General features: G+C 44.2%; 1 protein-coding gene across 2 annotated transcripts in view; it reads left to right on the top strand.

Moving 5' to 3' along the window:
- Positions 1–17,942, top strand: part of STK32B (serine/threonine kinase 32B) — a 440,698-nt gene that overhangs the window by 299,017 nt on the left and 123,739 nt on the right. The window lies entirely within an intron of this gene.

The raw sequence follows: 17,942 nt of genomic DNA, 5'->3' as shown, positions 1-17,942 counted from the left end.
CAACCTCAATTCTCTGAAAGAATTCAGCCGAGGAGGCAGAAAGCAGAAGGAGGGACTGAGGCAAGTTTTAGAGCAGGAGTGAAAGTTTTTTAAAAGGCTTTAGAGCTGGAATGAAAGGAAGTAAAGTACACTTGGAAGAGGGCCAAGTGGGTAACCTGAGAGAAGTGTGTGGTTTGGTCTTTTGACCTGGGGTTTTGTACTCTGGCATACTTCCGGGGTCTTGCATTACTTCTCCCCTGATTCTTCCTTTTGGGTGGGCTGTCTGCATGTGCATGCTTGAGCCAGCTTGCCCATCTTCTGAGATCCTGTCAGAAAACTGCTGCTCCTCAGTTTCAGGTTGTTTTCTGTTAGGAGACTGCCTTCCCCTGGCACCAGCTGTGACCAATTATTATTTTAGAGACCGTTAACAACCACCTGACCATCACCTGATGGTTGCCTGACACTTCTGATGTGTATGTGTGGGTGGGGTGAGCCCTCTCCTGCCCTGTTCGTGCCTGACTATCTACCTACCGTAACATTAGAATGTATCAAAAAGGGCTCCAATCTAGCCTGCAAACAAAGTTTTGAGCATGAGGATATTTACTGTAGCATTGTTTATGATAGCCAGTAATCTTGAAATTTGCTAAAGGAATTTGCTTAATAAGTCATATACATCCTTTTAAGCAACTATGAGACTGGGGCATCCTTATCTAATGCTTACTATAAAAATCCTGCAGTATTGAAAAGGGTTACATTTACAATCTTGAGAGAAAAATCATAGCTTATAAAATGCGTGACTGTGTAAGGAAATGTCTGCTTATTAAACAGAAAAGAATAAGAAGCAGTTTCCCAATGCATTTGGGTTAAAGGGAGATTCCATGTAATTTCCCTTGTCTTCTTTTTTTTTTTATTTCTAAGGTTTTTTTTTAATAAGCATGTCATCCTTTTAATAAAGAATATCCAAGTATGATTAACTGTCTCCCTAAAGCAAAGATTTAGCAAGCATGAGTATAGGACAACCTGGATTGCAATTCTGATGCCACCACTTAAGCCAGCCGTGATAGCTCAGGAAAGTCTCATTATGCCTCAGTTTCGTCGTCATTGAAATGGGTTGTGTGCGAATGAAGTGAAATGATTCATGTAGAACTCAACACAATTTTGTCTATCACACACTAAGCCTCGGTAAGATCAATAATGAGATAGTAATAATAAACTAATGATTATAAAATATATAACAATATAATAAGCTAATAACAAATACATAAATAAAACTGATACAACCTATTTCTGTACCCCAGATAGCTCCCCACCACACCTACCATCCCTGTACAAAAAATAAATTGCCAGTTGTCACCTGGTTAAAGAACCACTTCAGCAGTGCTCTTTCATTACTTGGTGGTTCAGGGGTCATGTCAACTAGAAAGAAATACTCAGATGAAAAAAAAAAATGGAAGACATGCAGATGTGTCATTTGGGATGAAAATTCTGATTCAATTTAAGGCATAACTTTGTCATTTCTGGGCACAGAGATTTGCTTTCCCTTATGTTCCGGGCCAGCATTTTGAGAATTTATCGTCTTGTGATGATAGAAAAGTGAGATACAAGAGAATCCAATTTATTCCTTAAAGGGATTATTCCATCTCCTAGGTATAAATTGCACTCACAATTGGGTGGAGAGTGTTTATGTTAGATAATAAATTTTAGAAATAGGGACTTGGGTCTTAAGTTAACGTCAAAAAAACTGGAATGAAATCTGAGAGCAGAATATGAAAGCAGGAAACAAATCTTTAAAAGGATCCAATAAATTGTAAGCTGTTTTACAGAAGATGTTCAAAAGCAAGATGATGAATATGGCGTCAGGAAATCGGGTCAGCACTTTGAAAATGTCAGCATGCAGTGAGAACAGTAAGATTTTCAAAGCTTTATTCCTGTGCTCTCCCTGCAGCTCTGAATCTCTTCCCCAAGTGGAATCTTTCATTCATTAATCTAAGCACTCAATACACAATAATGGGGATGTTTCAAAGCTTGGGCATTGAGAACAAAGACATTAAGATGAAGAAAAAAAAACCCTTTACCCTTGAGAGGTTTCAATCCTTGTGGAAGGAGCCCACTGGTTATTAATTATAATAGCATATTTGGGCTGTTACCTCCAGGACATACTAGGACACATTCACCCACCCCCCATGCACCCACCACCCCCAAAAAAACATATAAACAAATCCACACCATTGCACATATTTATATCACAGTACAATCCGGTGCAGCCTCCCTTTCCCCATCTTGAAAATGAGGAAAATGTAGGGTTAGAAAAGGTATGAAACATAACAGAGATAGGTAGTGACAAAGTGCTGTGAGAGTTCTGAGAAGTGGGATAACACATATGCTTTATGTTTTGCCTGGGCTCATACAGAAGCTGAGCTTTGAAGTCTGGATAGGATTTTGACAGGTACAGATGGTGAAGAACATTTTTTCAGGAGGAGGAATTAACACATAAAAGGGGATGGCAGATTCATTGATCAGCAGATGTTCTTCCTGGGCTCACTTCAAGTCTTCTTGTGCAGGACCTTGAGCCCAAGATTATTAAACATGGGCTTTATCTTGTAACAATTGCCACAAGGATTTTTGAAACCATTCCTTAAAGTCAGATTGGGGTTAAGAACAGAAAATAAAAGAGGAAAATTGTGTATATTTTCCATATTTATAGGTTGGTGATATTAACCATGGAACTTGGCATTCTCTTCCTCATGCTTAACCTGACAGTTTGTGCAGGCTTGGAAAAACTGAGATACTCATTCATTCATTCACTGACTTATCTACCCATCCATCTGCCCATCCATCCACTCATCCACCCACTCATCCATCATCCGTCCATCCATCCATCCATCCACCTACCTGTGCACTCAGTAGTGACATACCAGGCACCTACATCATGCAAGTCTAATGATGCAGCAGTGGACTACTGATCAAATTTCTGCCCTCTTAGTGCATATGTTCTAGTGGAGGAAGGCAAATGACAAAGAAAACTCTGTGTGTATAACATGTGAGGCAGTTATAAGTGCTCTGAAATGCTATAGCAGCACAGAGAAGACCACAGGAGGGGTCTGTTTTGCTGCTACATTACAGAGAGCAGAGAAAGACCTGTGATACAGGGACATGTGAATAAAGAGCTGGAGGAAGGGAGGGGTGTGATGTGACAACCCAGGGCAACATTTCCAGGCAGCAGTATGGAGGCTCCAAGACAGAAGTGTATTTGAATGCCTCAGGAACAGCAAGCAGACCACTGCGCCTGGAACAACGTGAATATTGGGAGAGTGGTAGGAGGGCAGGTCAGGGGGAAAGGTGAGACATGAGGTAATAGGGATTTATCAGCCTCAGCTTTTATCCTGAGAGAGTGGAAAGCTATTGCTGGTTTTCAGCAGTGGAGTAATGTGATTTGATCTATGCTTTCCATGGAGGAGCACACTGGCTGCTTTTTAGAGGATCATTCAGGCTGCTGTGTGGAAGATGGACTACAGGCAGGAGAAGAGGGAAGCAGCCTCCCTCCCTACAGGTGATGAGAAGGCAAGGCTCTTGCTGGAGATCACAGAAACATTCCAATGGAAGCTCAGATAACCTGCCCTGTACCTCTTTTGGCCAAATCAGCCACAGTTCAGTTGCCTGGAAAGACAGACTCAAAGAACACTTGTCCATTTCAAACACTCCATTGTGAAGTGCCAGACCCAATGCCACGCTGTGGTATGACAGAATTAGGGCACAACCAGGCCAACCTGAAAAGCACTCCCTGGGAGCAGAACCATGCCAGCCTTCAAAGTACTCCGTGCCCAGCAGGGAAAAGACTAGATATGCTCACAGATTACAATAACAAGACAGTGCCAAGCGCTTTGAGAGGGAAAGCCATATGTTGAGGGAGTGTCACTATGGACCAGCCAGAGGAGGGAGTGCCAGGTGAGATCAGACAACCCTTTGTGGAATAGGCCGGGTGTGTGCTCTGCTGTGAGGGGCTGGTTGCTGTCTGATAATTGGCGATGAGGGGTGTTGGGGGCATTACTGATGCAGGAGGCTCACAGTATATTTGATGGTTTTATATATGGATAGAGAATGAAGCTGGAAAGCTGGGATAAAGATTTAGCATTTTTAAAAATTAGCTGGATGTGGTGGCATATGCCTGTAATCCCAGCTACTTGGGAGGCTGAAGCAGGAAAACCACTCGAACCCAGAAGGCGGAGGTTGCAGTGAGCCAAGATCATGCCGTTGCACTCCAGCCTGTACAACAAGAGTGAAACTCTTGTCTTAAACAAACAAACAAACGAAGCCTGTGGTAAAATACACGTAACATGCAATTTACCACCTTCACAGTTTTTAAAAGTATTGTTAAGTTCATTTACAATGCTGGGCAACCAGTCTCCAGAGCTCCTCATTTTGCAAAACTGAAATTCTGTACCCACTAAACAATGCACCCCTCCACCAAATCCCTGGTAACCACCATTCTACTCAGTGTCTATGAATTTGACTCTGTCTCTGTGAAGTATAGGTACTTCATGTAAGTAGAATCATACAGTATTTGTCCTTTTGTGACTGGCTTATTTCACATAACATAATATCCTCAAGGTTCATCTATGCTGTAACACATGTCAAAAGTTCCTTTCTTTCTGAAGCTAAATTACATTGCATTGTATGGATGCGTCACATTTCATTTATCCATTCATTGGTCAATGGATGCTTGCCTTGCTTCCACCTTTTGGCTATTGTGAATAGTAGTGCTATAAACTAGAATGTACAGATAACTCTCTGGCACCCTGCTTTCAGTTATTTTGAGTATATACTCAGAAGTGGAATTGCTGTGTCATATGGTAATTCTATTTTAAGTTTTTATTTTTATTTTTTATCTTATTTACTGTGTCACCCAGTCTGGAGTACAGTGGCATGATCGTGATGTGACTGCAGCCTCGACCCCTCAGTCTCAAAAGACCCTCCCACCTCGGCATTCCGAGTATCTGGGACCAGAGGTGTGTGCCGTCATTCCCAGCTAATGTTTTTATAGAAATAGGGTCTCAGCATGTTGCACAGGCTGGTCTCGAACTCCTCGGCTCAAGCGATCCTCCAACCTCAGCCTCCTAAAGTGCTGGGATTATGGGCATCAGCCATCGTGCTTGGCCTGTTTCAAACTTTTTGAAGAACATCTGAACTACAATTCTATAATGAAGGGTTTAAACTGCTGGACTAAGGAATTTTTATTTTATTATTTAGGCCATGGGAAAGCAATGATGTACTCTGAGAAGACACACATAGCGGGTGAATAGGAGGGTAAAAGTTTAGGTCAGGATAGATCATTAGGAGATGGCCACAAATATTAATATCATTTGATACATGTATAACACATAAAGTCAAAGTCAGCACTGCAATTTTGAGGATGCTAACCATTAGAATTAACCTTTCATATTCATACTAATTTAGATTGCTTCATTTTTTCATCACCATGAAAGCGACTTGCAAATTATAAATGTTTTGGTGCAGAAACTAAATTTATCTCTGGAATAGTAAACAAGCTTTCTTTAATGTATGAGAGACTTCCGCGTCGTCAAGATATATAGAACACTTTTTTAAAGAAATAAAAATTGCATGTTGGGAGCAAGGAACTCTCCGTGGTGCTGAAAATAGAAATTTTACTTGTGTTCCTCAATTTAAAGTTGGAATCGCAGATATGAAGGCACAAATAAATCATAGACAGTCAACTAAGCCCCAGGCACTGAATGAATAAATTTCAGCCCTTATGCACTCATGATCTATTTGCAAATTGTCAGGTGCCCAAATTCTTCTTCTCTCATTCCAACATCCACTGAAATTCAAAACCCTCCTGGTTCACATCTCTGCCTCAATGCATCGCCATCTCTCATTTGGGCTAATTGATGAGCCCTTGGATAACTAAAGGTATAGGAAGAAGACAGATATCACCATGAGTCTTTCAAACAGAGGGCCCTTTGTACAAGGAATTAGTGACACAGATGCCTTTCTTCTGTATTGTGGAGTAAATGGGTTGATGGAACAACTCTGAGATTAGCAGCAGCCAGGTCCCTGCAGTGGAAACTAGACCTTCAGAGGACCTGCTCAGTGAAAGCCAGGCAGCCACTATAGAGGCAGGATCTGTGTGGTAAAAGCTGGAAAAATAGCAGTGGAAGAGATGCAGTTCTTTCAGAGGTATACCCAAAGAAGGCTGGGGTGAATACCCCACATCCTCCCCGGTTCCCACCCTCTAGTATTCCATCTGTGCCTTCCTTGTGGCAAAGGCACCTGGACACTGGAGATCTGATAACTACCAGGCACTTGACTGGTATAACCTTGTCTCCATGGTTATACTCAGCACTTTCATCCATTCATCCTTCATACTGCCTGGGTGATTTCCCAAAAACATTGTTGCTATGATGTCACTCCAAACTCAGGCATTATGCCCTCCATGACAGCTACCATTACTTCACAGGAGACACATTGGAGATCTCTGCTGCCAAAGCATCTCACACAGACCACCGTGAGGTCTGGAGTACAATGCGCAATCTTATCTCACTGCAACCTCTGCTTCCTGGGTTCAAGTGATTCTCCTGCCTCAGCTTCTCGAGTAGCGGGGATTACAGGTGCCTGCCACCACACCCAGTTGATTTTTTTTGTATTTTTGGTACATCCTTTATATAAAGTCTCATAAAAAGCATTTATAAGGCTTCATATTGTGACTATTTTTTGTTTCCACCAACAACCACATTCCTGAAGTCTTCACTTAACCACATTTCTCCCACTAGCTTTCTGTCCCATGTTCTCATCGTCAATATATCCCCAAAGTCTAACACGTTGCCTGTCAGGATTGTTTAAAGGGTGAGCATAGCATGCTGTCATGAAAGTATATAAATTTTATAAATACATCTCTTATATACATGTTTCAATAGTTTGAATTTTAACGTTAAAGGATCTTGCATTATTTAATTTTATTTATGCACCTATTATTTCACTTGGGCTATATTTTATGATTCCACTATTTTAGGGGTGTAGAAAACAAAGATTTGGAAGCTGTGACTTGCCAAGGCCACAGGATAATCCAGGGTTGGCACCAGATCCTGCCACTGATGTGTGACTGAGAGTCCAAAGCCTTGATGAGGTGTGTTCTGTGGGTTCTGGGAAGATTTTAACCATTAAGGGCAGACTCCAGACCTGTTGCTAGGTTCATGTCTTGGCTCAGTTACTAAGCTTGACATTGCTTCTTTTAGAAATTGTAGGGCTTGTCAAAGGCTGAGGCTTTTCAGGTCACAAGAGACTGATTTCTAGATCAGAACTATGAAGAACGAAATCAGCTGGAGCAAACATGCTCTCACCAGCCAAAGAATTATGGGTAGAGAAAAGCATTTATGAGCCTTCCTATTGTGACTGTTTTTTGTTTTCTTTATTAATTGAAGTGCTTGCTAATTGTGACACATGTCCTCTTACCCATGGAGGTTCTGCTATGTGAGAGATTTTCCTTTGAAGTGTTTACCCATTATTTACCATAGAAAAATTCAATTTTCATTGCTAATTAAATAATTTTGGTTACCGAGAAGGAAAACTGCCTCTCACATATTCAGATGACAATAGCAGTTTCAAAATATGTATTCTCTCTCTATCCCTACTAAGTAGGTTGAGTCTCTGTCAATATTTACATAAACTAATGAATTATGAGACATACACTGATCCATCCCCCTACTGGAGACATGCTTTTGAAACCAAATCAAACCATATCACTTTGCTTTTTCAAAATATTCACTGACTCCCCATTGTCTACAGGACAGAGTCTTAATGCCTTAGACCTGTCATTCAAATCCTTCAAGATTTGACCCCCTTAACTCTCATTCTTCCCACTGGTGCTTTAAGCTACCAGAGTACAGCATCTTGCCATAATTGTTGGCACAAATTCAAAATGATAGAAACCCAAATCAAGCCAATTTAAGAACAAAGAATTATATTTTTAAACACTAGGAGAAATACCTAATGTAGGTGACAGGGGGATGGATGCAGCAAACCACCATGGCATGTGTATACCTGTGTAACAATCCTGCACGATCTGCACATGTACCCCAGAACCTAAAGTATAATAAAAAAGAATTTATTTTAAAAGAATTTAAAAGAATTTTAAACTTATTTAAAATCATTCTCAGCAAACTGACACAGGAGCAGAAAGTCAAACACCTCATATTGTCACTCATAGGCGGGTGTTGAACAATGAGAACACATGGACACAGGGAGGGGAGCACTACACACTGGGGTCAGTTGGGGGAAAATGGGGAAGGGACAGTTGGGGGTGGGGAGTTGGGGAGAGATAGCATAGGGAGAAATGCCAGATATAGGTGAAGGGGAGGAAGGCAGCAAACCACACTGCCATGTGTGTACCTATGCAACAATCTTGCATGTTCTTCACATGTACCCCAAAACCTAAAATGCAATAAAAATAAAAAAAGAATTTAAAATGTGGAAGTTAAGCATATCTGATATTATTATTATTGGACCTCGTGAAATAGAGAGAAGAAGAAGAGAGAGAGATCCTGCTTCGCAGGTCCCTGCTAGCTTCACTTGGCAGACATGCACTCTTCAGTGGGCTAGCAACATGCTGGTCAGCAAACCCACACTGCCTGTGTCCAGCTGGGCCACTGCAGTGGATAGGGGTTTCTCTTTCACCAAATTCATATAAGAACGCAAGTGAAGACTCTGATTGGTTATTTTTGAGTCACACAACTAGCCTAGAGAAAATTCTGACTGGTTCTGCTTGAGTCATGATTATCCCTGATTGAGTTGAACCATGTATTACCTCTCCGGTAGGCTGTGGCCCAGGGACAGCCCCTCTAGAACCATATTCAGTAGGGAGAGGGCTCCCTAAATGAGCTAGAAGAAGAGAGCAGGAAATCATGTCAAGCAGAAAAAATATGCTACTCCAGCCCCCACCCACACACCTTCAGGACTTCATATTCACAATGGTCTCTCAGCCTGAATGTCTCACTTCTCACTTCTAGCAACTCTACCTGGAAAAAAAATTCTCTCTCTCTCTCTCTCTCTCTCTCTCTCTTTCTCTCTTTTTGAGATAGAGTTTCCACTCTTGTTGTCCAGTTGGAGTGCAATGATGTGATTTTGGCTCACTGCAACCTCCGCCTCCTGGGTTCACGTGATTCTCCTGCCTCAGCCTCCTGAGTAGCTGGAATTACAGGCACCCATCACCACACCCAGCTAATTGTTTGTATTTTTAGTAGAGATGGGGTTTCACCATGTTGGCCAGGCTGGTCTCAAACTCCTGACTGCAGGTAACGCACTCATCTTGGCCTTCCAAAGTGCTGGAATTACAGGCATGAGCTACCGCATCACCCAAAATACATTATCTCTTTAGGAAGCCTTACCAGATTCTACTGGACAATGTAATTACTTCCCCTTCTATGTTTCCACAGATCTTTTGCATACTTCTGTAAAAGAAAAGACTTACCTATGTATCTACCTCCTCTGCCAGATCAAGAGTTTATTCATTTGAACTGTTTGACACATTTTACTCTCTTTAATGTGTAACACAGTGCCTGGAACACTGTAGGTTCTTGGTATGTCTAGAGGAAGTGAGTTAATTGAGCAATTAGAACCTCTAAGGTTTCTCTAAAGGCAACTAAATATAATCCCTTTTCATTCTTATTTTAGAAGTCTGTCAATGTTCTCACATTCATTCTGTTCACCTGCATTCTTAAAAAGCTACGTATCAAATAATGTTCTGTTTTACAGAAATTAGAGTCTGGGCTGGAGAGGAAACCTTCATGTTTGCAAACTTCCGACCCCACCATTGCATGAAAGTACAAAGAATTTCTTTTTTTTTTTTTTTTTTTTTTGAGACGGAGTTTCGCTCTTGTTACCCAGGCTGGAGTGCAATGGCGCGATCTCGGCTCACCGCAACCTCCGCCTCCTGGGCTCAGGCAATTCTCCTGCCTCAGCCTCCTGAGTAGCTGGGATTACAGGCGTGTGCCACCATGCCCAGCTAATTTTTTGTATTTTTAGTAGAGACGGGGTTTCACCATGTTGACCAGGATGGTCTCGATCCCTTGACCTCGTGATCCACCCACCTCGGCCTCCCAAAGTGCTGGGATTAGAGGCTTGAGCCACCACGCCCGGCCGAAAGTACAAAGAATTTCTATTGAAAGTAGAAGCAGGTGGCATTCTCAACATTGTCACACCCATTTTCCCGTGGAGCATTGAAAAGTTAACTTGGGAGTTTGCCTTTGCTGTTGATGTTACTCATTTTTCAAAAGGGACTGATGAGTGAGTCACCAGGAGGAGGAAGTTACAAACCCGAGCGCGTGTGTGTTTGCATGTCACAAAGGTGTGCTGCTAGGAATCAGACCGCCGAGGGCGTGGAATTTTAAAGGGCAGCATGAGAAAGGGCTTGATTTAGAGACTGTGACTCAGCACTCCACACTCCTCAGTGTTTACAGATGTGCCTGAAGAGTCCATGGGCAACTCACAGTTATGCAGACTCTGGATACATCCTCCTGTTGTGTATTGATTTCTGTAGGATACATGCCTACCTGGAACCTACTTACAAAAGAAACTAGGCCAACCCGTCCATGGAAAGAGTGCAGGAGCAGCGGCGAGCCAAGGACCCTTGATCCCCCACCCGTTTGCTGTGCTTCCTGCCGAAAATGGCCTCCGTCCCCTGGGCCTTGATAGAGTCATCATCCCTAAATATGGGGATGGGGATGACAGCCTCAGAATTGCTGTGAGGATTAAAGCGATAAAGGGAAAGAGGTACTGAGACTCAGGAGTGTCCCATCACAGCTCAGTCCATTTGCTCCCACCTCTCTCCTTTTACCTTCACAAAGGGTTTGACAAGGAGGAAAAATTAAAACAGAGTGGAATATTTAGTAAGTGAAGCCTGAGCTTGGAGCTTGACTCTGCCACTTGACCTCTGAGTCATAGGAACGAGCTTATTAATCTCCTGGATACTTATTTTTTTCCATTGCTGACAGTGCAGAGGAGACACGATAACACAGAAGATGCTGGGTGTTTTGGAGATACTACAGCAATACCCATGAGGGAAAAACATGCACAGCAACCCCACCAAGAGGGGCAGGAGGCAGGGATCGCCCAGTCACCCACCCCAGATGATGATTCAAATGCCTTATTAATGGGCTGTTTGCAAACATCACATTGACTAGAAGCTCTGGGCATTTCACAAAGACGGAGTTGGGTCCAAATCCTGACCTTGTTTTTGTTGAACTTGATGCCAGATTCCTTGACTACTGAGTTTGGAAAGCAAATCCAAGTAAACAGTATCAGTAGTTGCCCTGATGGTAGCTGCCATCTGTTGCATACCCAATGTGTCACAGGATTCTACTGGGTGTATCCTGTGTACCTTCTCATATAATCCCCAGAACTACCTGGTTTGTTAGAATTCTTAGCCACACCCCTTCCATTCTGCAGCTATGAGCATTAAGGCCCAGAAAAGTTAAAGAGGTTTTAGAAGATTGAAACAATAGTAAGCAGTGAATGGAGTTTACACCCACATCTGCCAGCTCCAGTGTCTTCCACTTCCCCTTCTCTCCATGTTTAGATTTTAATTGCAGGAAAAAAAGGAAAAACTCCTTTTTCTCCTGGAAAGAATTCACATCTCCCCTAGAACTAAGCTGAAATAGAAATGTAACACACAGGCCTTTTGTAAGACATTGTAGACGCTCTTGTCACTGTCCAGTGAAAGATCAGTTAGCCCCATGGTTTGGAAATACCATGGGGCAGCTCACAGATAGTTCTTTTTTTTTTCTTTTTTTGAGACGGAGTTTCACTCTTGTTACCCAGGCTGGAGTGCAATGGTGTGATCTCAGCTCACCGCAACCTCTGCCTCCTGGGTTCAGGCAATTCTCCTGCCTCAGCCTCCTGAGTAGCTCGGATTACAGGCACGCGCCGCCATGCCCAGCTAATTTTTTGCATTTTTAGTAGAGACGGGGTTTCACCATGTTGACCAGGATAGTCTCGATCTCTTGACCTCGTGATCCACCCACCTCAGCCTCCCAAAGTGCTGGGATTACAGGCTTGAGACACTGCACCCGGCCACAGATAGTTCTTTATGCCTTTTGATTGTCAAACAGAAGAGAAAAGATGCTTAAATGTGTGGTTGCATGGGCGGAACTGGAGCGAATGTGTGAATGTGATGGGGAGGCTGGTGGACTCTGCATCTGGTTGATGGGGTTTGGGGCTCTCCATCCCTGTGGCCAACACTCTTCTGAGACTGCAGATTGCCCCACATTGACCCCATGTCCGTGGAGGCCAGATACAGGGATAGAGCACAGGGCTGGAGGGCCAGCAGACTCGGCTGCCTCCGTGCTAAAGTTCCCTCTGGCTTGTGGATACCAACCCAGTCAGGCCACCCATAGGGCTGTTAAACCTGGCTGAGTACAGGTCAACTTTTAAAAGAAAAATGTGAGCATGGCCAGTTTATTATGTGATCTCTGCCACTTGGCTATTTAAATAAAATAGTCTTTATTTTTCTTGTATCCTTTCCCATTTGTGCCATGGCAAATGACCATTCTCTGTTGGATAGTAGATCCCATGTTGGGTAGATTCCATCATATCCCAGAAAACTTTAATAATTACAAGTCCAATCTAGTCCAGTTTAAAACTCCAATCTCATATGAGATTCAGGCCTCTCCCCTCTTACATCATCACCCAGGTGTGGATTAAGGGACCTGAGGTGGGGAAGAGGTTTCACTGCTCTGTCATTTCTTTTCCCTCTGTCTCTCACCTTGAAATGTGAGTGTGGAGGTCAGGGTCTGCCTCTGAGATACTGACCCCCAATTTCTACCTCTTCTGGGCTTTTTGCATCTCTAATATGTAAGTCAAAGAGGGGAGAGATGGAAGAGGACTTACATAACCCACCATGTTTGTCCTTTTGCTGTTGGAGGACTGGATTTTGACATCCTCTACCTGGAAGTGTCCCAATAATAATAATGACAAACTCATCACTGGCTAGATCTGGTTCTAAGGGTTTTGCATTCAGTAACTCACTAATCCTGGCAGCAACCTCATGAGTTAGGTCTGTTATTATTCCCAATTATAAATGAAAGCACTCAGGTACAGAGAGGCACTGCAATGTGCCCAAGGTCATGTGGGATATAAACCCAGGCAGGCTTGGAGGTTGATGACCTCATCTCTTATGAGCCGTGAGTGAGCACTTAGGAGGGCTGGCAGGGGCTGTGAACATGAGTATTCCAGAGTGGACCCTCCAATTTCCACCTTCCTGTAGTTCCTGTCCTTTGAAAAACACCCCCAAAATTCACTGCTGGTGTCCTCTTGCCTGGGGATACCATGCATGCCCAGCTAAGTGCTTTGCTCCTCAGGAAACTCACACATTCTTGCCATGACAGATACTGGGACAGAGAAGGGGCTGCTTTCCCACTCTCCTCTTCCTGTTCCGTGTGGTGGCAAAGATGGCGACTGTCCTCCAGCAGCTGTCTTCCTCTAGTCTGTAGTATTAGAAACAATCCTAACACTACAGATTGTAGCTGGGCATGTGGACACACAGCTGTCCACAGTACACCCCATACTCCCTGCCTCCCTGCTTCCCTTGCATTAGCTGTGATTGTGTGACTTGGCTAATGAGATATAAGCAGAAACATGGCAAGGCAGCTTCCAGAAACTTCTTGAAGACCCGGCTGACACTTATCTTTGCCTCTCCTCCCACCCTTCTTCCATCTTGCTGCTTGGATTGGAGACATGAGGCCTGGAGCTCCATCGTAGTGGGTGGAGAACCGCACCCTAAGGATGGCAGACTGAGCCTGGTTCCCCCCAGAGACTTCACAGTGCCAACCTGCTGGACCAGCTCCAAATCAGCTACCTCTAGATTTCTACATGAGAGAGACATAAACTTCTTCCTTTAGTTAAGCCACAATTGTCTAGGAGCCAAAACTAGTTGTTGCTCATCTGTCTACATGTCATTTCATTCTTTCTTCTGCTGCTTAGATGAGTGGAGGGCAGGCAGCAAGCTCACTGCCCAAGCAGCCATGCATCCAGGGGACAGAATGCAACTCATCAGTTCTTGCAGGCATCTCCGAGGTCTACCCGTGGGACCCTTTAGCTTCTCTGTTGGCTTCAGAAGGCAGGCATCCTCAGGAGGAGGGGAAGAAAAGGTATGGCTCTTTCCCCATGCTGGCACATCATGCCAGCTGGTTTCTGCTCTACTCTCATGGTCTTTGTATTAATACATGAGAGTCTGGGGTGAGGAGTGAATGGTTGCTGAGGGTCAGACCAGTTGTGCCAAGATTTGATATGTCCCTTCCTTGAGCCCGGTGGCCTGTTCGTAGGCAACATGAGGATATCAATTATGATCCTATTAAATGCAGTTTCCAGATATGGGCCAAGATTAATCATTAAGGTAGCTATGAAAGACTACATTAAGCAGAATTATATGGAGAATTCACCAGGCTGCCAGGTCCTTGCAGGCATCTTGTTCACTGTGGTATTATCATTGGCCAACTCAGTACCTTCCACATTGGAGCTGTACCATATTTGTGAATGAGTGAACAAGTGAATGAATAAACTCTTTAGAAACTCTTTGGAGCAAGGTAAATCCTAAAGAGTAACTAACACTATTAATGGGTAGAGATGGTTGTGAAGACAGTGAGTCAGAAGTTTGTTTACACTTTTGTAACGATGACCTATCTATTATTCAAGAAAATGGGAGCCCCAAATTCAAGCCCAGAGTTCAGTGTGTAAAAGAAGTTTCTGGGCTTGGGTGCTTCTAAGAAGCAGATGACACAGCAAAGTCACTGGACTTCACTGCCACAGAACCCGGGTGGGAGCCCTGCTGTTGCCATGTACTGGTCATGGGACCTCAGATGAAATTTTCACCTCTTGTTTAAAAAATTATTCTGACAACCAGGCACAGTGGCTCACGCTTGTAATCCCAGCACTTTTGGAGGCCGAGGAGGGTGGATTGCTTGAGCTAAGGGGAAAGAAATACAAAAACAAAAATCTCTACAGAAATAATACAAAAATTAGCCAGATGTGGTGGTACATGCCTGTAGTCCCTGCTACTCAGGAGGCTGAGAAGGATGGATCACTTGAGCCTAGAAAGTCAAGGCTACAGTAAACCATGATCATGCCACTGCACTCCAGCCTCAGTGAAAAAGCAAGATCTTGCCTCAGAAAATACACACACACACACACACACACACACACACACACACACACACGCTGACACTTGTTAAAATGGTAAGGAAGACTTTATTCAGGACCATTGCAATTAGTGTAAAGATTATCACAATATTGCAGAGAGATGGAGTTTAACTCAGAACGCAGCGAAGGCAGCTGGGATTGTAGCCAATGAGCAGAAGGAGGGATCAGTAGATGGAAAATGACTAGGAGGAGACATCAAGATGGGGGCTTCTTGATAAACTGACTGAACAGAATTCTTGCCAAAGACAGGCCAAGGGCTTATACATCAAAGGTGGGGGAGGTGGAATTTGAGGAGGGATGGAGGGTGACCTAATATCAAAGGTGGGGGCTTCTTGCTAAAGTGACTTAGCAGGAATCTTGCTAAAACTGGATTTAGCAGAGCAAAGACAGGGCTCAAGGACGAGGCCTAGGAGAAAAGCAGGCTCAGGGAGCCCATCTAAAGTTTGGTCAAGGGGAAGAGTCTGTCACTCTCAAGCCTGATTCTTGTCTTATTTCTCACAAGGTTGTTGTAAAGACAACACCAGGCCCGCCAGCTGAAGGGGAGGTGGGAGGCTGGAACCTGGCCTTGGCTGTGCCGTGTGTGCCAAGCGAACATTTGCCAAAGGGGCCAGATAGTAAATATTTCGGGCTTTCAGACCACAGGGTCTTTGTCACAATTAACCCTGCCGCTGCAACAAGAACGCAGCCATCATAAACAGCGCACCTGTGAACAGCACTGACGGAGTTCCAGTGAAACTGTGTTTACAAAAGCAAGATTTAAGCAGCCCCAGGACAGAGTTTGCTGACCTCTCTCTCTGGAGGGAGACTTTTCCCATTTCAGTCAAAAGTACTGTGTAAGGTCATAGAGCAGCCTTCACAGGGCTTGCCCTCCATTCCCCCACATTACCATCACCATTATTATTTACTGTACAATCCAGGGCTTACTGCGCCATGTAAGCCACTTTACAAACCTTCCTGGAATACGGTGGATCAAAATGTTTTTAAATACATTGTCTTGTGTGACCTTCACATGATTCTGGTCTATGAAACGTGGGACAGGGAGGCCAGGGAGGGGCGGAGCCCCAGGTGGTGGCAATACCCCATGGGGCTGAAAGCACCTCCACACAGAATACACACAGATGACTGCAGAGATGTCTTTCCAGGCACAAGCCACTTCTCTCCAGCCCTGGAAACAGGCCAGGATGTGGGCTGCATTGGCCCGCACTCATGCCTGCAGGCAGGCTAGCAGATACAGCAGATGGCACAGAAGGAGCGAACACTGTAACCTTAGCCAACAGCTGAGCAGCCACGTGGAGGAGAAGGCACACCACTAGACAGAAGGGCTTACATGTGAGGAAGGAAAGACAAAGGGTTGGGGACCGGTGCAAGCAGCCACAGAATAGTAAATGTGGACACAGAGGGTCAGCTGCAGATTCCGGTGAATGTCTGACCCATGAGTGAAGGAGGAGCAGCACCCTTTGAATCAGGCGTCCCCAAACTACGGCCCGTGGGCCACACGTGGCCCCCTGAGGCCATTTATCTGGCCCCCCACCGCACTTCAGGAAGGGGCACCTCTTTCACTGGTGGTCAGTGGGAGGAGCACAGTATGTGGCGGCCCTCCAGCAGTCTGAGGGACAGTGAACTGGCCCCCTGTGTAAAAAGTTTGGGGACGCCTGCTTTGAATCATGCTATGTCCCTGGCTACTCCCTTGGGTCCTGCCACCTCTGTTCAGCCAGGCTTTAGGTGGTCTTGGTTAATTCACCGAAAATGCCACGATGGTGCTGTCGTTCTTTTTGCAGGAGCCCTGAAGCTTCAGGTAGTCCAGGACTCCCGACATCTCCTTAGCACTCATTCACATTCGAGACATGGCATTTACTATTCAATATTACCATCCTATTAAGGAAAGTGTCAGTAATCTAATATTTCATCCTACACTCGAACGAAAATTTCAGAATCTTAAAAAGGAGATGACAACTCTGTTCCCATCTTTCCTGGGTCAATGGACTATTTAATACACATTCAGCTTCACCTCTATCATTACAGTAATAACTGCATCTACACACTCCGAGCTTATGGCCTCAGCGGGAGAAAGGGGGTTCTTTCAGGCTAATATTCCCAGCTCTTCCTTTCTGCCACAGATGTATATTTCTTTCGTGAATTCAGATTGATTTTTAAGGGATTTTTTGCTATGAAGCATGAAAGCTGAGTCTTCAGATTGATTTTTAAGGGATTTTTTGCTATGAAGCATGAAAGCTGAGTCTTCTTCCATGAGCTAAATAAAGTTTACGATTGGGTTCAGCATGGTGGAGCCTCCTTAAGACCTAAGACTCATGACCCAGATGAGGAATCCTCATTTCATTCATCTGAGGCCAATAAAGATTGAATATTGACTACATGTCAAGCATTTCATTCACAGCAATTGGGAGATGTGATTGGAATTGCTGTGGGGTCAGCCTATAAAGCCAGGAAAAGCTTTGTTGGGGGTGGCAGGGTGGGGGGAGAAAACTTTGAAACTGATTTGGCCACCAGTGGGACCCACACAGAAAAGAATAGGGAAAGGCTGCTCCAGTTTCTAGGCACTCTTGCGTATAGCTTGCCCATCTATATTAGGATTCTCCAGAGAAACAGAACCATAGGATGTTTGTGTAGGGAGAAAGGTTTATTATGAGGAATTGGCTCAGATGACTGTGGAGACTGGTAAGTCCCAAGATCCGCAGCGGGAGCCAGCAGGTTCAACACCCATGCGAGCTGATGATATAGTTTCTGCCTCAAAGCTGGCA

Source organism: Saimiri boliviensis, chromosome 3 (genome assembly GCF_048565385.1).
Source record: "Saimiri boliviensis isolate mSaiBol1 chromosome 3, mSaiBol1.pri, whole genome shotgun sequence".
NCBI lineage: Eukaryota > Metazoa > Chordata > Mammalia > Primates > Cebidae > Saimiri > Saimiri boliviensis.
This window is presented reverse-complemented; position numbering and strand designations above follow the sequence as displayed.